Source organism: Mercenaria mercenaria, chromosome 16, assembly GCF_021730395.1.
Source record: "Mercenaria mercenaria strain notata chromosome 16, MADL_Memer_1, whole genome shotgun sequence".
Lineage (NCBI taxonomy): Eukaryota > Metazoa > Mollusca > Bivalvia > Venerida > Veneridae > Mercenaria > Mercenaria mercenaria.
In genome coordinates this window covers 31,353,021-31,375,105 of record NC_069376.1, presented here as the reverse complement: position 1 = coordinate 31,375,105, position 22,085 = coordinate 31,353,021, and the positions used below count along the sequence as shown (strand labels likewise).

General features: G+C 33.6%; 1 long non-coding RNA gene across 1 annotated transcript; it reads right to left on the bottom strand.

The window, feature by feature from the left end:
- Positions 1 to 17,049: 17,049 nt before the first annotated feature.
- LOC123540493 (uncharacterized) lies at positions 17,050 to 20,254 on the bottom strand. Its single transcript, XR_006684193.2, has 3 exons — positions 20,123 to 20,254; positions 18,573 to 18,623; positions 17,050 to 17,400 (listed from the first exon to the last, which is right to left on the bottom strand). It is a non-coding gene; the product is annotated as an uncharacterized LOC123540493 (long non-coding RNA).
- Between the last annotated feature and the right edge of the window lie 1,831 nt (positions 20,255 to 22,085).

Here is a 22,085-nt window from a genome sequence, read left to right as displayed (position 1 = left end):
TTTAATGGCGATATTTTGGGGTAACGTATTGCACAGCTTTATATTCATGGCATTGAGGAAGATATATGAATTAGTCTGACACTAATTCATAACTTATATGTCACACAACTCATACATAATAATGTTTTTTACTATTTAGGATATTAAAATATATAAACTTTGTTACAATAAACCTATGAAGTTCTATATTTATTTTATAGGTAAAGTATTAAACTAGCTGTTATCATGGTAACGGACACTTGTTTACAAGACTAACATCTTTTGAATTGCAGATATGTTGGTTCTTTATTTATGTGTTTCATTTCGTTTTCAATGTTTGCTGTTTTTTCCCATCTATTATTGTTTTGATACTCTTCTGGTGCCTATCAAACCTTCCACACCACTGATAAAAGTGTTGTTTACATCAAGGTATTATTCCTTTAGCCTTATGTAGAATAACGATTGTCTCTTTCCAAGACAAACTTTTAATGCTATCGTTTATCTCCGTTCAAGACTGATTGTTAGGCGGATACTAACGAAATATACCGCCAGACATATTACTTTTGTCGTCATATCTTTAAATAAACAACTCCAATCTTTAAAATGCAAGATATGCGTTTTTATCCTAGGTCCTATACTATTGCCTGTGAACGTGGCTTGGAAAATAAATAGGTGGCAAGTAATACTTTAGTTAAATGCAAATAGGAAACAAGACAACAATATGCCGAATGACGTCACGTGACGTTGATATGGTGATAGCAGTTCCTAATCATTGGTCCAAAGAAAAAAAAAATTAACTAAACATTCATTTATCTAGATAATGCAAGTTTCATCGACTTTTGATCAAATATGAAGAAACGAGAGCACTTTTCTGGATATTTAGTGAATAGTCTTCGTAATATATTAAAAAGAAAATATGCATTTATCCGACTTTCAAAATTGTCTAGTAACATAGGTATTTTATTTTGTTAACCTTAAGATATCATTTATTTTAAAATCTGAGTCCAAAATCAATTACTTATCGGCTTTTATTATCCATTTAGATTAAAAGCATTCTTACTCTTTCATCCTGTTTCCCTTGCTTTTTAATCTATTGAACATTTAATACTATATGATTGATGTTCTCAAATAATGTATCATAATATTGACATATTTATAAAACAAAACGCAACGTACTGTTACTTTTAAAATGCAGAGCTTTAGAAAAATCGGAAAGATGACGGGGAATGCAAATTTGGTAAAATACAATTCACTTTTGGATTTTGTTGTCATATTCAAAATAACTTGCCCATTGCTTACTTAATTTCCTGTCCTAGGTCTTTATTCTTTTTAGAATATTTCAAGCGCATAAATAATAGCCCGAACAACATAATCATTGACACGTATATTACTTATACGCATATTAACACATGACTTGCGAATACAGAATAATTGCAAACACACAATTACAAGTACACTTAAATAATTACTTGAATAAATAAAGAAGTTTTAACTAATAGTTAACCATTCCGTCAAAGGTTATGCTCCTCTTCGCAAATAGCTATTTCTACAAAAGGTCTATTGAACCCACCCGCTTAGTTCAGTACTAGGTAGAGCGTCGGTCTACGGATCGCGGGGTCGCGAGTTCGATCCTCGGGAGGGGCGTGTGTTCTCCGTGACTATTTGATAAACGACATTGTGTCTGAAATCATTAGTCCTCCACTTCTGATTCATGTGGGGAAGTTGGCAGTTACATGCGGAGAACAGGTTTGTACTGGTACAGAATCCAGGAAAACTGGTTAGGTTAACTGCCCGCCGTTACATAACTGAAATACTGTTGAAAAACGGCGTTAAACCCAAAACAAACAAACAAACAAACAAAAGGTCTATTAAATCTTAAGGTCGGATGCGGCAGTTTTGGGTAAATAAAAGCCCAGTAATGGAATTGGTTCAAATCTTGTATATGAACACAGTGTTATGTTAGAAACATACTTAATATGATAAAATGGTGGCCACAATGCTTGTTCGGGAGTTGTCCATGAATATGCAAATTTGAAGAAAATTCAAGATTTAGGGGCAGCTAAACAATGCCCTATGATTGTTTTCGCATTTTTCTGTTTCTAACATGATGCTGTGTTCATATACAAAGTTTGAACCAATTTCATTTTTGGGATATTTTTGCCCCATCTTTCATACAAACTGAAATCTGGAAAAGACTATGTACGTAAACTAAAACATGTGTTTGTAAATACTACAGCTATTTTACACGTAGCAGAAATATGCTCTAGTTAGAAGATATGATGCTATTGTGTTTATCAGTGCCATGATATATATGTAACATTATTGGAAAGCCATGCTGTCTTTTGATGTTGATATATCACTTTACATAGATCAGTATATGAAGTGCCTCTACTTGTATGTGCAGTGCTTATACATGTATAGGATGCACTTAACAATGTTTATCGGGTGCCTTCACAGTATGTGCGGTGTTTTTAACCTTTATATGCGGTCCTTTCAGATGAATATGCAACACTTTCATCTGATTGTTTATTTATTTATTTGGGTTTTACGGCGCACCAACACAGTAAAGGTTATATGGCGCCAAACAGGACTAAAATTTTGGTTCCACATCTCATTTACATCGAAATAAAACATGAGGTATGGAATCAAAATTTGCACACCTGCTGGAATCACAGCGTTACTGCATAACCAAGTGTTAAGACCCTATAAGTCGCCTCTTACGATCATGCAAGGGTAAGGCAGTGGTTCCGATTCTTTTCATACACAGATCGTCCCAGAACCACATGGGGCTTCATCTGATTGTGCGGTAAATTTACCTTTGTATATGATCGTTTCAACTCTTTATGTGGTGTTTTCAACTTTATATGCGTCGCCTTTATCTGTATATGATGTGTATTTAACTTTATCTTGCCTCCTACAGGTTTCTTGCATTTCTATTGGTCAATAGACATCACGTGGAGACAAGATATATTCCATATACTGCTAGTATATTTCAGATATGAATTTTGATTAAAACAAAATGGCTGCCACACTGCTGACGTAATTGAATCAAGTCAGATTATTTATTAGCTCCAGCGATAGTATCGTGTCCGAGAGTAAATTTAGTGTTTTCTTGCCGATTTTATTCTACTTAAGTTGAAGCTCATGAAGTGTGACAAAAGTTAGCCGTAAAAGCGAAATAACTCTGTATGGGATACACGGACGTTAAAATCAAACTTAACGCAGTGATCTCCATTGCCGCTTCGCTCATTGATCGAAACGGCAAAGGAGATTACTGCGTTGGTGTTTGGTTGAAATCTTGTTTTATGTTAAATCGTCGTAAAATAAAGGAATTGACATATTTGTTACTCAGCAGTTTGTTGTAGGATCATTTCATCTACGTGCAAGATAAATTTTTTAACAGGAAATGGGATGAAAGCCGAAGTATCAAGACATTTGTGACAGACTTTTGAAGGGATGGAACAAGAAGTTTTTTGAGTGTTTCTGATCTAAACCAGTTCATAACCTGAGTGTGTAAATGAGATTTTGTGTTTAGTGATTTAACCAAAACACAGGTCATTGTGCATTTTATGGCTGGTGTAAATCAACTTTTAACAAAACATGATGACCAAACAAATGATTGTAGGATTCCAGTCTGCACTGTAAGTAGCATTGTTAATTTACAAAATGTGTTGATTATAGCATGTAAGTAAAGGGTAGTCAGCAAGATAAAATCGTTACACAGCTTGTTGGTGACAGGATACGGGATGGGATATACGCTGTCTCGAATATGGATTTCCTCAAAAGCGTATATCCCGCATCCTGTCATCAATAAGCAGTGTTATTAATAATATATACTGTACTCTTAACTATATGCGGATTTAATTGTATACGGGATGCTTTTATCTGTATATAAGGTGATTTTCATTTTATATGTTTTGTTTTCAAAGTAACTGGTATCCCGATGGGAACCAACTGCGCCCCAACCACCCCCCTCATTGCTGATTTATCCTTATGCTGTTATGAACGAGATTTCATGCTTAGTTTGTCCACTGCGACACAATTTGAAATTATTGCTTTTAATGGAACCTCAAGGTATCTTGATGTTATTTTAAATATGGACAACCAATATTTTTCAGAAATGGTGAAACACATTTACCCTAAAGACTTACAGCTTAACAAGGCTAATACTTCAGATTTACAAGCGTCATTTCTGGATATAACTTTAAGAATTTTGAATAATAATCTAGAAACGAAAATATATGATAAAAGGGACGATTTTAATTTTGAAATTGTCAACTTTCCCTATCTTGATGGACATGTCCCTCGAGCAACATCATACGGTGTCTATATTTCACAGCTTATTCGTTTTGCAAGAGCTTGCTCAAAGATATATGATTTTAATGACAGAAATCTTCATATCACCAAGAAATTGTTACAACAGGGTTACCGTTATCATAAGCTACGGAAAGCGTTTAGTAAATTTTAATACAGATCGTCTGAACTATTGGAAAAATACAATACGCCCCTTAAAACACTTTTAATACTTGGACTTACACACCCGGAATACTATGGAGATGTAGTTTATATAATTCGGAAAATTAAACATACCCCTTTTTTAATCAATTTTTTTGTAAAATTGGTTAAAACGTTTATCAAAAGAGGATACGATGCGAAAATCGTGAAGCACAGTGCATGTTTAGTGATTGACCCCTCTACAGTTAATTGCTACGCTTTCCTATTTGATGGTGCGATGACTAATAAAGTGTAGGACTCCATGATACTTTTCTCCTATATCCTACGTACAACGGACGGAGGGAGTTGATTTTTGTCTTATAGTTTTCTTAGTCGTGCCCTTAAAAGTTACGCTCTTGTTGCTCTGACTTCAGACAAAATGTTGAGTACATTGGTGTAATTGTACCTTAAATTTACCTTAATTTTATGTTTTGCTTTATTTATCTGTTACTTTTGCACTAATGTTAGAGCCTTTCTCAGCGGGGATTTCATTTACATTGTGTTGTTTAACTTGTTGAAAATAGTGTAAGTGCGAGGCTGGCATGCCCTAAACGCGTTTAAACCCCCAGTTTCCTTTATTTAGGTTACTGACCGTTCCAAGGCGATGCCCCTATTTTCAACAGGTTGTTTTGTCTGTCTTGTATTGTGTGTTTTATATGTTTTCATGTTTGTTGTAAGCGTTTTTCCTCCGCCCCTCTCCCCCATTTAGCCCTCTCCTTTCCCTTGCATTTACGCTACTTTTTGCATCCCCTCCCACTTTACTTTTAATAAGTTTTCGTGGCTCCTCTTTGTTTTGGCAGCCGAATCCCAAGACGGTACTTGGTTGTTTTTCCTACTTGTGTGGGTGCGTTTGTAAGCTTGTGAGTCTATAACGGTGCCCTACTGTTTTCTTATGTGTTACTTGTTCGTTTTTCTGTTATTCAGTTGATCGTCGTGTGTTTATCTTTGGTACATGAGTGTCTGCGCTATTGTGGTTTACGTTGTAGTGCGACTGTTTTTAAAGAACATGGCATTCCCTTGTATATTCGTCCTTGTTCAACTTTCCCCTTCGGATTCCTCCCCCATCACCGACCCCATTTCGCCCCTTACCAATTCCTTCCCCTTTATCAATATTTAGCTTATATTAATATGTACTTGTTGGATGTTTGAAGCAATCCGTTTGAAATATTTTTCCATTACGGCTTCTTTTTGTTGTGGGCCTACTGTGTAAATGCGTGGCTCTGGGGCTGTGTTTTTTGGTGCTCTGTGCTTCCGAAAAAATCTACCCTTACCTATTATCTTTTTTTTTTCTTTTTTTTTTTTTTTAACTACATATGCTGTGTTTTTAACTTTGTATGATATGCTTTCTATTTAATACTGTATATTGACTGGTTTTACATTTTCATCCGGTGGTTTCAGCTGCACATGCAGTGATTTCAGCTTTATATGTGGTGCTTTCTTATGTATATGCGGTGCTTTAAACGGTATATGCGGTTATTTCACCTTTCGTTGGTCTTCTTTTCATTATGTGTTGTTGTCTGATTTACATATTCGGTACTTTCAATATTATTTGCGGTGATTTCAAGTATTTATGCCGTGCAAACTTCATTATGGTTAAACAACATTATGAAATCCAGCCTTTTCTCACTCACATTTTAGCACTGGAAATGTCTAAATGTTATTGAAATTATAATGTTTCTGATTTATGATATCAATAATCTTAACGATTAAATTGATATTGAATCAAATTAGCATGAACAATGTAATAAGATTTGAGATATTGCTTGCACAAAGCTAAATTTCGCATATTTTTTAATGGGGAGTGACCATTTCTCTCGATTTTCTCAATATTTTGCAACGAAACACTACTGGATGCACATACCATTAAACGTGGTTTAAAACCCTGTAAAATATCCATTAAAATAGGAAAAACCGTTAATTAACCCCATTTATTCTTGTATCACTTTATTTAACAGGTTTCACAATATTAATGGGTTACATGTTAAAATACCATTAAAACACCCATTTTTAACCATGAATCATGCCATTAAAAATTTAGTTTGGTAGATAAAATAGTTAATGGCTTTGAAAAAATAGTGAAATTCTGTAGTTTTTGAATTTAACAGGATTATTCATGGCCCTTAAATTTGATTTAATACCCATTAAATGTTCAGGTTGTGTACGATTTCATTTAAGAGTAAACTTAATGGCCCTTAACAGCAATGTAATGCCCATTAAATCCCAAATTCTGTAAAATGTGATTCGTATATATTTTCTTTTGGTTTTTGGCTTGCTCTCCTATTGAATGCTTATAACTCCAGTCTCATATTGTTCTAAAATGGACTTTAATCACAATAAATACATACTACGAACACATCGTCTATAGTATATCATGATGTTATATTTAGTTGCATTGAAGTTATTTCCTCTTGATGCTGTTACGTCATTTTTTTCAAATGTTTGGCAAGTTGTGTTCCTACAAAAATCGGATTTATTTCAATGAAAGTCGGATGGAAACGTATTAATTTATTTGATAACATCAATCTACAATATTTTGGTAAGGGTAAATATGTATTGATGCATGCCACTTTTTCTGTTCTTTGTTTTTCTTGTCCAAATAATCAGCATTTGTATAAGAAGATGGGTGGGGTAAGGAATTTATATTATAAAATGTGTTCAGACTAGTTTAGATTTTCAAATTCTTGAGTAGAAACTAAGGATTATAGAGAAGTGAACAGTACACATAATTGTGAAGATTTACAGTCTGATTTAAATTCATTTGGGGCATGGGCCGATCAATCGCTTCTTTGTTTCAACGAATCAAAGAGTGTGGTACGCTTAACTGGAAATGGGAGAAGCTACCTGTGATGCAATCCCTCAAACATTTGCTCTTAGCTGTACAGTGCATGCATGTGAGCACAAAATACTGAAGTAGAGCTAAATTGTGATTGCCCATTGTGCGCTGACATTGTCATCAACAGTTGCTTTTTGAATACACCTGATGCCTAATGTCTGTGCCAATAAAAACTTGGTCAGAATGTTTGTCAATATTATAATGCTGAATAGTTAAAACTACCCACATGGTCACTTGATCTATTAAACCTGTACCTGTAAACCCTTCTCAGTAAAACTCAATACAATACAATATCCATTTATTTTCTCATTTCATATGAACATATGACAGAATAAGGATACAATATAACAAATGTTTGTATGAGGCTGTTACATGTGTTTACATTACAAAATAATAAAAGAAAAAAGAAGAAACAAATATTCTTCTAGCATTTTACAAAACAGTACATATGTATAGATACTATTACATGTGTAGTAATACGTAGTTTAAATCAATACGGCAAATATTAATATGAAGTTGATTATTTTAAGATGTTTAATTCTGAAGGCAAATTTTCATGGCCCTTAATTTGATATACAATTAAAATATTATAAACCCATTAAAATTGAATCTGACATATTTAATGAGACCATTAATGAATTTTAATAGTTAACGACCATTAACATAGTATTAAAAAAATTAATGGCCCCATTAGTTCTTACTAATTAATGGGGAATTAAGGGGTAATCTTTTAATGGCACATTAAGTTCATGCCAATGAAAAATTTTCATGGAGTTTTAAGCAGCTTTTCATGGCCATCAAAGTCATTTTTAATGTATGGCATCCCATTAAATAGTAAGAAGTAATGGGTGAATTTTAATGGTGACCTGTTAAAACTCTGTTAAAAACCTATGAAAAAATTAAGGCCAATTTCATGACCCGTTTAATGGCATGTGCATCCAGTAGTGTAATTCTGGAAAAAAAAATCTTATAGGCAGATCACAACCAAATCAATTGTGAGTCTCCGCAGGTCTATAACAAGGAGTCCAAATATAAATAGTGCTAATATTTTTTCCCTTTCCTCGTGCCCTTTCTCAATAGCATTATGTTTTCTTTTACTCTACCGCGTTTCAGTATGTACAATGTATCACTCAGCATGCTATTGACGTCGGCATGTTCCTATCACATGCTAGTTAAAAATGGCAAATTTAGAATTTAATGTCACGCTGGTACTAAATACCTTTAAAATGAAATCGTGTCAGTCTAAACATAAGTATATTGTTGGACTTTGTTACATAATATTTTGATGTAATGTTTAAATGTCTTCAACAATAAACTGTTTTCTTTAATGCATAAAACCAACATGAGCTCCGCTCAACAGCCTTTTGTAAGCAGACTTTGACAGTACAGTAAAAATTGTACACAGCGTGGTGCTAGGGAAAGGGTATATGCTGGGTGAAACATATGGATCCCAAGATAGAGTATTAGTTAATTGAATTGAACGTATCAAAAATGCAGGGGAAACGTGGAGACGGTGTTAGTTGGGATGCATGGTGTGGATGCTTACCTGATATAAAACAACTCATGGGCTGAGAGCGGTTGCAACGGTTATGTGGATGACGGATACCAAGATCCAGTATCAACAGACTGAATGAAAGTAAAAGAAAATACAGACAGTTTGTTTTGTGGGCAGATTATAGATGAGAGACACTAAGATGCAACATAAAGAAACTGAATGTAAATTAAACTCGGGATTGATGTGTGGGGTATTCGTGTGACCATAGTAAGTTACTGACCCCAAAATCTAAAGAGATCTTACTCAAGTGATACTTGAGTCATTGTGTAAAGTTTAAAAGCCATAGCTATTACACTTTTTGACTTAGATCCGGGAAACGAAAAAAAAAAACAACAAAAAACAACAAGAAACAGAAAATATATCAGGCCCTTTTATCTGGAACTTTGGACCACTGACCCCAACTACAAATGAATTGAATACTGATTTCCCATTAGTCGTACTTAGTCCCTGTGTAAAGTTGTAGTTGTGATACGTTATCAGTTTTTGTCTGGAAACCGTTTTCAGTCTCGAGATATCAGTTCAGTGACCTACTGAATCAAAAACAATAGAGATCTTCCTTAAGCAGTACCTAGTTTAAAAGCTGTAGCTTTTTACTTTGTAGATTGAGCCTTGAAATGAAAATGAAATACAAGAAATAAGTCAGGTCACTGCGACATTTATATTTAACCTATTGACCCCCAAAACAAACGAAATCTCCCCAGGCGGTGCTAAGTCAGTCATCCTGTAAAGTTTGAAAGCTATAGCTTTTGCTTTTATACTTTGTGACTCAGAAGCTTTCAATGGAGCCTTGGGGATATTTTAATTATAGTCAACCTATATTTTCTTAAGATATTGTAAAACACATTTATCAAAATGAATTGCAACATAACAAAATTAATATCACTGATTTAGAAGCAACATTTTTGGACTTATATTTAATAATTGTGAAATGTGATTTAGAAACGAAAAACTGCATTGTTTTCAAAATAATGAGGCACACGAGTGACACAAGAGTGACATGTACTATGAAGTTGAAGGCTGATTTTGTAATCCCTTGTAACTCTATTTCCAGGAAAATTAATATTTTGAAATCATGATTTCGTGATACTGAGTATTTCATTATTGTCTGAAAATGGTCACCATAGAAAAGAAGATAAACGGAAATATATATTTGGTACCAAATATTTAGAAGATATATTAGATATGAAAATTTATTGTTAAATTATCAGAACAGAATAGTTTAGGCAATACACAACTGATTTAACAATTAATAAACAAAGACATCACTTATACTGTGAAGACCACTGAGAATTCATAAACAGAATTCTTGTTACTTGATGTAGCTAAAAGTAGGTCGGTAAAATGAAATATTCTGTTTTGAAACTAGATATATGTCTATGTACGAGGCATGCATTTCTTCTAATATTTTAATTTAGTAATTCACAAATTTGAAAATTGAATATATTTCATGTATTATCTATCTGCTGATTACCGTTGCTGTCCAACTGCTATACTATTTTGGTCATCATAATTAAGCGGGATAGGTACGAGTTTGAGAAATTGCAACGACATAACAACATTGCCCTGGATTTCTTATCCAAAACTATTTCAGATTTCCAAAGAACTTCAAGAAATTGGACATAAAATGGTAAATATCGTTTACATTCTAAAACTGAAATAATCTGTTTCATTCATGAGTAATAATACAATTCTTGATCACCACTTTCTATTAAGATGGGTTGTTAACTAAAATTAAACTCAATTTCTGGCAGTCTGACTACCCTGTCATACATGATCATTGATGAACTCTATATAATTGTTCTTGTATACAGTCGTTTTAATCATCAATATATATATGTATTTTAAAAGTTATATTGGTTTGGTATTGTGGAGTCTTTATGAAAATATATAGAAAACATTTTTTTTTTTCGTTTAGAAAACCTTTCGTTGTAAATAATATAATACGTTTCATTAATCTCTTTTTATTCTGTGAAATACTAATATCTCTGTTTTATTGTTACCGTGCATTTGACCCTTTTTAAGATATCACATGTCCCCGCTCAATTCCCCCACGCTTGCTTCTTTAACTAGTATAACTTTCAAACACGACTAAGAAGTGGAGGATGAACGGCCTTAGATATAGAATTGTCACAGGCAAAAGGAAACAACCGGGAAAACTACATAATATGTAAAATTCTGACCAGTACATTTACTTCTAATTGAAATAATAAGGAATAGCTGTAACGGCATCCAACACTTAAGTTCATACATTCTTTTTACAGCTTTTTTCCCCGCTCTTGTTTCCGCCAAATAATTGAGCAGGCAATCAGTTGATGAAAACAAAATAGATTTAAAGGTAAATAATACAAAGTAAAACAGAACAACAAAGAAAAAAAAGTTTAATTGCTAGCTTCAACTTGATTTTTTATTTAAAGAGATTCACAAGGAAAAAGATATGACATTACAAAGAAATAACAAAAAACTCTATGTCATTATTTAAAAAAAAAGTCTCCTCATGTTCAGTAAATTTATCATAATTTTACAGAAATGATCAATTCATGTTGAAATAACATGTCACCTAAGAAGTAAAAGTCATATACAGTCTGGAAAAAATGACTTCACCCTAGGCAGTCAACGGTTAGTGTAGCTGCTTTTGAATTACTTGCCTATCACCTGTTAATTTAAAAGAAATTTCAAATTTTTGACTGACTTACAGTTCAGATATTTTGTGAAAAATATACCCAAAAGTAATAAATAACTAATAATAGAATATTTGTTGGGTGGGAATACGAGCGCCTATATATTCAACCTTAAATTCTATCAATGGACCTTGACCTTGATCATGGGCTGTTGGAACTCTTTCTTGCAAATATTCCAGACACTATACGTATAAAGACCTGAAGCGTTGTGCACCAGCAAATTTGGCACTGGATTCAATCAGTTTAAGCAGAATCTATGGTCTTGCATTTGACAAAGTACGAATTAATTTTTGTATTGGATTAGCTAGCTTCTGTAACTTACAAAATGTAACAGTAACAAAATACTGGAGATTGTAAGTTAGAGTTGTGAGTTTTATTTAGTCATTACTTTTGACTTTGATAAAGCCTGTAAATGCACTAAATGCAAAAGAAACAGAGTAAACAAAACTGGCTGAAACTCACCCATGATTTTAATTTATACATATCATGATTGAGGCAATTATTTAAAGCTTACGATTTTAATTTTGAGGACAAACATAATTTTAGCAGATTCCATACACTAGGTCTGAAAATTTTTATTTATATTTTTTTTTTTGATTTAACGTCACACCGACACATGATAAGTCATATGGCGACTTACCAGCTTTAATGGTGGAGGAAGACCCCAAATGCCCCTCCTTGCATTATTTCATCACTAGCGGGCACCTGGGTAGAACCACCGATCTTCCGTAAGCCAGCTGGATGGCTTCCTCACATGAAGAATTTTAATGTTTTACAGGCTGTCCGAAAATATACCACTTTCATAGACCTTTTTCCTGCTACTTAGTGGTTTTATGTAGACACGTGTTATTATAAAAAGCTAAAATAGTATACAAAATTATGCATAAAGTATCCCGCTTACTCGATAAAAAATAAATACACCTCCGTAAAAGTCAAAATTGAGAGAAAAATAAAATGGAAATTATTAACTAAACCACCAAACTTCCCCCATGTTTCGACTTACTGTGGTTGATAGTATATAAATGATTACTTTATAGTATTTAAAGTTTCTCAACATGAAAAATCAACGCTACTATAAAATGTCACTTTAATTCAGATGCTTCCCTTTTCACTCAAGACAATAGGAAATAATATTTGAAGAAATTACTTTAGAAAATCCCCTAAAAGCTATTGTTTGTTCTATTGTTTGTTCTCCACTCCAGAACATTGGTTTCGAATAAGGATGGCGGTTTTTTGTGTCTCCAAGCAGATTTTTGGCCTTGTTGCAGGTTATGAAACTTTCTATCAGTATAAACGAACGTTATATTACGGCCCATTTATTCAGTACACGAATAAAAACTGTGCAAAGAAATTTAATCAAATTTTACCAAGTTTTCGCCCTTTAATCGTGTAAAACGGTGCAAAGACAGAATTTACGTTACAGATTAGCGTTTATGTTACAGATTACCTAACTTTATACGAAATAGTTATAAATTTATATATATGAATATTGTTTGAGAATTTCATTCGTTCATGAAATGGAATAAGCTTATTTAAAATGTGATGCATTTTAAAAAAAGACAATAGACACAGAAAATGGCATATACCACCAACAAGTATGCATATGAGAGTGACTCAATAAATTTTGTCATTGGTCTTCATATGTCTAAAATTATTACTCAGAGAGAATTTTCAAGGCATTCCCTTCAATGTAATCTCCCTGAACAGAAACACACGCATGGAGTCTTGCTATCAATGAACTTAATGCTGCAAAGTAGTCTCCCCTTGGTATATTGATGAGACACAAAAATTGCAGTATCAAGGGAGACACACAAAAAATGCAGTATCAAGGGAGATGCACAACAATTGCAGTATCAAAGGAGCTGCATAAATATTGCAGTATCAAGGGATTTTCACAAAAAGTGCAGTATCAAGGGAGATGCAAAGAATACAGTATCAAGGGAGATGCACAAAAATTGCAGTATCGGCAAGGGAGATGCACAACAACTGCAGTATCAAGGGAGCTGTACAAATATTGCAGTATTAAGGGAGATACAAAAAAATGCAGTATCAAGGGAGTTTCACAAAAATTGCAGTATCAAGGGAGATGCACAGAATGCAGTATCAAGGGAGATGCACAAACATTGCAGTATCGGCAAGGGAGATGCACAACAACTGCAGTATCAAGGGAGCTGCACAAATATTGCAGTATCAAGGGAGATTCACAAAAATTGCAGTATCAAGGGAGATTCACAAAAATTGCAGTATCAAGGGAGATGCAAAAAAATTGCAGTATCAAAGGAGTGGCACAAAAATTGCAGTATCAAGGGCGATGCAAAAAAATTGCAGTATCAAAGGAGTGGCACAAAAATTGCAGTATCAAGGGCGATGCAAAAAAAATGCAGTATCAAGGGAGATGCACAGAATGCAGTATCAAGGGAGATGCACAAACATTGCAGTATCGGCAAGGGAGATGCACAACAACTGCAGTATCAAGGGAGCTGCACAAATATTGCAGTATCAAGGGAGATTCACAAAAATTGCAGTATCAAGGGAGATTCACAAAAATTGCAGTATCAAGGGAGATTCACAAATATTGCAGTATCAAGGGAGTTTCACAAAAATTGCAGTATCAAGGGAGATTCACAAAAATTGCAGTATCAAAGGAGTGGCACAAAAATTGCAGTATCAAGGGCAATGCAAAAAATGCAGTATCAAGGGAAATGCAAAAAAAAATACAGTATCAAAGGAGCTGCACAAAAATTGCAGTATCAAGGAGATTCACAAATATTGCAGTATCAAGGGAGATTCACAAAAATTGCAGTATCAAGGGAGATTCACAAAAATTGCAGTATCAAAGGAGTGGCACAAAAATTGCAGTATCAAGGGCAATGCAAAAAATGCAGTATCAAGGGAAATGCAAAAAAAATACAGTATCAAAGGAGCTGCACAAATATTGCAGTATCAAGGGCGATGCGAAAAAATGCAGTATCAAGGGAGATGCACAGAAATTGCAGTATCAAGGGAAATGCACAATAATTGCAGTATCGAGGAAATCCAAATGAAATAGGAAAAAGTCACAGGGTCAAAGATCAGGGAAAAAAGCATGTGCTCAGTCTGAATAATCTGAATAATCTTTTCTTGTTCAAAGAATATGACATTTGTTGTGGGGTACATTGTCCTGAATAAGCTGTATGCCATTCAGGCCTTTACTTGGGCATTTCTTTTGATATAATATTTTGACAGCTGTTAGTACTTTATTTCTGTAGAAGTTGCCTGGAATGGTTTTACCATCTTTGCCAGGAATTTGTACAACGGGATCACTCCAATGGAGAAAATGGCATATACAACCTTCTTGGCATTTTTGTCCGTTTTGCAATGACCGGCCTTGCCTGACTTTCATTCAGCCAATGTTTGTTATTTATACGTCGACGGCCCTCAAAATAATAAAACCAAGTTTATCTCAAGTGATCAACTCAGAAATGTTCTTAGGGATTACAATTCATATATTTTGCAGCAGTTGTATTTTTGGTGCAATTTAAACGTTTGAACTTTTGGTTTGATGTCCAATTATGTAGGAGGTATCTAGCAAAACTTTCTTTAAGTTCAAACGACAGTCCGTCAGAATGTAATGGACGGTCTGCTGTGAAATGCCTGTAATGGGAGCTATTTGGGAAATAGTATATCGACAGCTTTTTCAATCATAAACCTAACGACAGAAATGTTTTCTTTGTTGCTGCAACAATAGGCCTATCTGGACGGTTACTATCTTTAAGACTATTTTAAGCCCCTTCAAATTTTTAACCAACCGAAACACTGTTCTTAACGTTGTTACCATGGATACTACACAATTCAGAAAAAAATATGTTCTCGAGATACCCACAAAGAGACCCTGGGTTACATATATGCCCTTAAAAACTGTTTTTCATCACGTTTTATTTTAGCATGGAAATATTGCTGTGTATAATCCAATAATAGATAACTTGGGCAATTGTAACTAGATTAAACCGATATTTCAAAGGTATGTTCAGTAAACACCTGTAATTAAGTCCATGGAAGTCCTTTGCTAAAATTTACAATGGTTTCCATGCAGAACCATTAGTGACATAATTCATTTAATTACTCTCGGACAAGAATTGATAACTATTAGATGGTATTTAATCAAATTTCATTTAGTTTTCTCCCTATAAATTTAGAGTACGTAATCGTACGGTAATTGCCGAGTGTCATTACGGGTCCAATACCTTAATCACCAACGTGTCTAAATGGCTTGCTGTAGCATTTTGATCGACAAAGTATGAACGTTTACAGGTACGGAAACGAAATGAATCAATTTAACGAGGGTTTGAGGGTTGAGGGGCCGTTGAATCTTTACAACCTCAAATCAACAGATTAATCAAACAAGGAGTCTTTACTATATATTGCTTGACTGAGTTTTAATCTGTCAAAATGTGTTTCACCGTCTTTTCATTGTTTGTGCAACTATAGTCTGTCATTTCATCTAGAATAAGTTGAGTTATACAGGTATGCAACATAACGATTCAGCCTTTAATTGACTTATTAAGATATGGGTTTGACAAGCTAAAGTAGCGTGTACATGTAATAAAGATGTATAACAGAGTGATTCAGGTTTTAAGCCAGCTAAAGTTTTGTTTGTTTTGTTTTTGTTAGGTGTAAAGTAGCACCGACACAATTGGAGGGCATATGGCGACTTTCCAGCTTTTGATGGTGCATAAAGACCCGTGGTGCCCCTCTGTCCATAATTTCATCACGAGAGCGCACCTGGTTAGAACCACAGTTGTATAGTTAAATAAGTACTGTAAGGCGGTCGTGAAAAGTATCCCAGTACTTGGGTATAGTGTTGTTATATTTTCTGGTCATTTTGGATCATGAAGAACATTCATTTTTACTGTAAACGAATTCCGCTTAAGCCGGAGCTGGGTGGCGTGAGGGGTGAGGGGTGTGCAAGTCAAACCTAGTCTGCTTTGTTTTTGTTTGGTTTCGGTCTATGCTTCCAAAGGATTATTTTTGCAGACTTTATTTATATACTATTAATTGGTCTTATTTTTCTTTTAGATATAATTTTATATTATCCTTTTGTTGTAGCAAATGTTGGATATAGAAAACATGATGGCACTGCAATCGTGTAGAGACAAATTTACTCTTCTGTCTCCTTCGGAGTGATATGATATCAGAAAGATGCAACACTTTTCAACCGAACTAGCGTGGCAACTTGTGTTCTTTCATATGTGCCATGTATCGGCTTTTCCTCACAAAGCGGGTGTGTTTTACATGTACATTGGAACTGTTCGGTCACTCCATGCAATACCGGTCTCAGGTAGGGAGACAAGAGAAGGAAATGTTTAAAGATTGTTTAAGGTATATGATTAATATTAGAGAGGATTTTATTTATAAACCTGCCTAATACCATATAATATTGATATCTATGTAAGGTATGGATGATTTTAACTGGACTTTTGGGGACACTGTCTAGGGATAAAAAGTAATTTATAGGAGACAAAAAGCAGAACTCTTTTGTGCAACACTGTCATTTTATTACAGTTTACTAATGTACACATTAATCAATTTTTACATCTAAAGATCACTGAAGTATCAATAAAACAAACATTTGTATGTGAACTTTTCGGATCATTGAAAAAGAATATGAACATTTCGAGGTCAACATTCCAGGTCATTGAAAAGGAATATAGACTAAATTGGTCCAATCCATTATATATAAAATAACAAGTAGGTGCATTCTGATGTGATGTTACTCAGTGCTGCTTTCTAGGGAGCTCGCATCCCTTTTTCCTATTTCTGTGCTGCTGCCTGGGGAGCTCGCCTCTCACTCTTCCTTATCATAATGTCTTCCAGCTCAGCAACTAAATAATACATAAAAATATTAACATTAACATTCGGTGTAATTAAATGGAATTATAAGTATGTCAGTCTTCCATAAGATCTTCTTACAGATTTTATGTTTTATCAATTGCTGTAAGAGAGAACTTATCTATAGAATAAGTAGTAATAATATTTTGAATAATATTCTTTGAAACTTAACATAGAAAGTTCACGCAGTAAAAAGTATTTGTGTTTTTTATATATATTCTGGTCCTTTGCGATCAACATTTTGTTTGACAGACCTTCGCTTAACCTTACGCAGCTGGCGGTAAGTGATTTTGCCTTTGCGACCATATTGCAGACCAAGATCAGCCTGCACGTCCGTGCAGACTGATCACGTTCTGCACTGTTCGCTATTCATAAATGTTCAGTGAACATCCCTTCAAATAATAAATGGTATTGCCCAAATTGAATGATGGACCAGTCCATTTTAGAAATTTAGCAGTCTAAAGGTTCATTCTGTGGTATGTTGCACTTTCCGTTACCTCTCACTAACAGACTGAATCTCAACGATATCATTTTTAATTGCTTTGTCTGTTTCCAAACGATCATCTTACAGATTGTGTAATCATAATTTTAAAGTACAGGTCATTTACCTGGATAACTAAAAACCATTCACGGTAGTACATACAGAAAAGTTAAAACTACAAAGAATTAAAGGCAAGATTTATGATAAATTAACTGATGAACCAGGTACGAATTAGGGTTAAAGATCAAAGGTCTGCTAGCAACCCAGTGGCTATCATTTTTACCGGTTTATAATGAAGTTTCTTTCTTGTTAAATTCGTTGTTACCAATGTTCTTTCTCCGCACAGATCCGTTTCATTAAAAAGGATAGTTTATTTTGGCGGAAAAATATGAAAGAATTAGAATGACAAGTCAATTGTTTTAGTGATTATATAGTACAAAATATTTGCATGCGAAATAATTCCAAACATATATAAGATACTTTTCAAACATTTGTATTTTAAAGTAAGTATTCAAATTACTTCGTTATAATGACAATTTAAAACAGTCAAACATTTACAGAAATGTTTAAATATGGCGTATTTAAGCATCTTTGTCCGATATATACTACCCTTGTTTTTTTTTTCTAGAAATGGACTCCAATAGGACTTAATGTACGAAATTGTTATCGTATTAACAAAACTACCTTCACGTTTATCCAGACGCCTGCTGTCAGTTTCTTCACCTTCCTCTTTCTCTATAATTAAATAAACACAATAGAAAAACTTTTTCAAACATTTGCGACTGAAAAAAAATGTCAAAATATGTCCAAACCTCAATACGAACATTATCTACAAACGGTCCATCTTTAAAGTCTCATTTGTTTTAGAATTGACTGTTCCGGCCTGAAAATGTATACTAATAGTGAAATTGTATTAAAGACAAATATTTGTACATTAATATATAGGTTTCAATATCTATTAAACATCGATTTGATTATGAAAATTAAACTTTTACATTTTCAAAATGTCAGCAGAATTATTCCATAATTTTCTAGAAATCAATGCGAAACCCTTGAAAGAAGCTTATTATATTCCATGCTTATTTTTAAAGTATTCGTTTGGACACAAATCGGCACATTTTACGCAATGTCAATAATTTTGTGTTAAAACAGTCAATAATGTTATTTTAATAAGATCTTGAGGTAATACATGTTCATAATAAATACGAAGTAAAAGGGATTTTACATTCATTTTTAAACTAAGTCACCTGTAGAAAATTTGAAAAGAGTAATTAATTAGCAGAAAATATCTGCATATAATAAACAGGAAAATCGGCATTTAATAAAACAAATAAACATTGTCTACACTCATTCAATTACATTATTTTCATCTTTTGTTTTAATTAAATGATTGAATAAGTATGTAAATAAATACCAAGTGATAGTGACTTTATATTATTTAGAAACGGACGAAATCGAAAGGTGATGGTCAATAATGAAATAAAAGAGAAATATTTGCGCATAAAAGAAACAGGAAAAAAGAAAGAATATTTTATACAACGGCAATTAATATTGCGTAAAACTCACATTGTTTTTTGCTTTTAATTGAAGATGAATGATTTAAAGTAATTTTGTCTGCATTGAAAACGGGCTTATTCGAGAGGCAATGCACAGCGGAAGAGAAGAATGACAACAATTGTGAAATAATAACAGAATATTTTGCATCAAAGAAAATCTGGCAAATTTTACACAATATCAATACATATTGCCCCAGATTCAGTCTATCACATCGTTTTTTTTACCTTTGATTTTTCCGGTAAGTTGAATGAATTAATAATTGTTCACAATAAATACCAACTTGAAGTGATTTTGCACTTATTCCAAACGGCCTTAATCGGGAGACGATGGTGAGAAGAAATATAAAAGATACAAAAGTAACGAAATAGAGAAATATTTACAAAAACAAATAAATAAATAAACAGGAAAGGAAAAGTAACAGAATATATGACATATAAAATATTCAGTTATGGATATATTAAAGTTATAGAACGATGGTGAGAAGAAATACAAAAAAATACAAAAGTAACGAAATAGAGAATTATTTGCAAAAATAAATAAATAAATAAATAAATAAACAGAAAAGGAAAAGTAACAGAATATATGACATATAAATTATTCAGTTATGGATTTATTAAAGTAATAGAGCATAACTCGAAAACAGACTATGATAAATAAGAATAAACAATATAACTTACCACCTAGCCCTCCGCTCACACTTGCAACAAGCAGTGTGCAAATGGCGAGAAATATCAAAACTCTCCTTTCCATGACAGACTGAAAATACCACTTTGTTGTCAGAAATTTAAATCCGTATAAACGAAATGTGGAAATTATTGAAGGTTATATAGAAACTGTTTGACACAATATATGCGATCACATGGTGTTTTTGCTGTCTGATAAGCAAACAAAAACGGTTTTCATGTCGCCCAGCCGCCTAAAAACGTAATGATTTCCCGAGGATGTTATAAATCTAAATAATCAGTGATTAAGGCGTTGCTATAAAATCAATTGAAATGATAATATACAATAACGTTTAAGTCGTTCCAAATTTAACTTTTTGAACTAGGGTTGTTGTATTTTGTCTGATGAAATTAAAAGGGTAGAGAAAAGCCCGCACATTCACTGAGTTCAGTTTTAATTGGGAAAGGAAAATTATAATATGAAAAATATTAAGCAAATTTTGTTGTTTTGTTTTTGATGAACTTCGACAGGAAATGTCGACATATATACAAATGAGCAAAGGTGTCCGTTCAGAATACTGTTTCCTTCAGTCTAGTAAATCACTCATTAAATGAGATATGATCCTTCCAAGTTTTACAACTTCATCTTCTTTATTTGGCATGCCTCCTAGGTAGCATAACTATAAGAGTAATAAGCAAATCTGTTTTACGCATTTTCAAATAACTTGGATCCCTTCAATTTAACTGACATCTAACGAACGGGTGGTTTTCTATTCATTATTAATCGGATTTTGAACGTAAAGTTTGGAACATTAATAAAAAAGGAATGATTTTCAATTAAATAACAACATACGTTTGCCTTGAATGACTCGTTTAAGATGTTTATACACTTAAAACTTGGATAATGAAGATATCAAACTTGGGGCACAGAAGTCTCACAAGATATTTGCATTTTGTCGATCTATTTAGTACGGCGTTAAAATGTAAATATCTTGCTCCATTGTGAAATAATCCAATTTATTGAATAAATTACTGCATTTTCATACGACTCAAAATGCAGTTAAATGTGGTGTTTTGAGCGTGTAAAATTAAAGGCCTGGCTTTTTGCTATCTTTAAAGGTCCGCATCATCCTAGTGACCTTCTTTTTCCTCCCGCATGAACTTCCTGAAAATCATCTCAAATTATTCAAATTATATACAACTATACTACAAGATGCTCTGTTTCAATTTAGGCCCTTCCTGTATTAATGTGATTTCACAATTTCATCTTTTTAATGATGTTTTAAATCAAAGATAAATAATTATTTAACCCTGTAGAAACAAAGTGTGATCTATACCCATCTTTATACATCAAATACTGTGCATACTGCTACATTCATTCAATAAAATGTTTATACATAGAATACCTTGTCTTGGCCTAGAATATTTCACCGTCAGTTTATCAGTATACTTATATTTCCCTTTTTTTCAACCTAATCATGTACTATTACTAGCTTGGAAATACAAAAAATACAGTTCTTTTGTGGTACGTGTTTAAGGATAAAGGCATGATAGTTACTTGCGATGTTGTTTTCTCAACAAAAGTAGGTGTGATAATTATATTATACTTTGTGCAGGCCTAGATATTGATTCATCTCAGATTCTGTCAAATTGTCTTTGTGGCTCGTCCTCAGCCTTGCAAATGCTGCTGTTCCTGGACAGCTTGGACGTTTCAATCTTTCGTTATTTATAAAAAGCGAGCTTTTTTATTGGTTGGATTTTACGTCGCACCGACACAATGATAGGTCATACGGTGACTTTCCAGCTTTGATAGTGTAGGAAGACCCCAGGTGCACCTACGTGCATTATTTCATCACGGGCGGGCACCTAGGTAGAACCACCGACCTTCCGTAAGCCAGCTGGATAGCTTCCTCACATGAAGAATTCAACGCCCCGAGTAAGACTCGAACCCACATCGATGAGGGGCAGGTGATTTGAA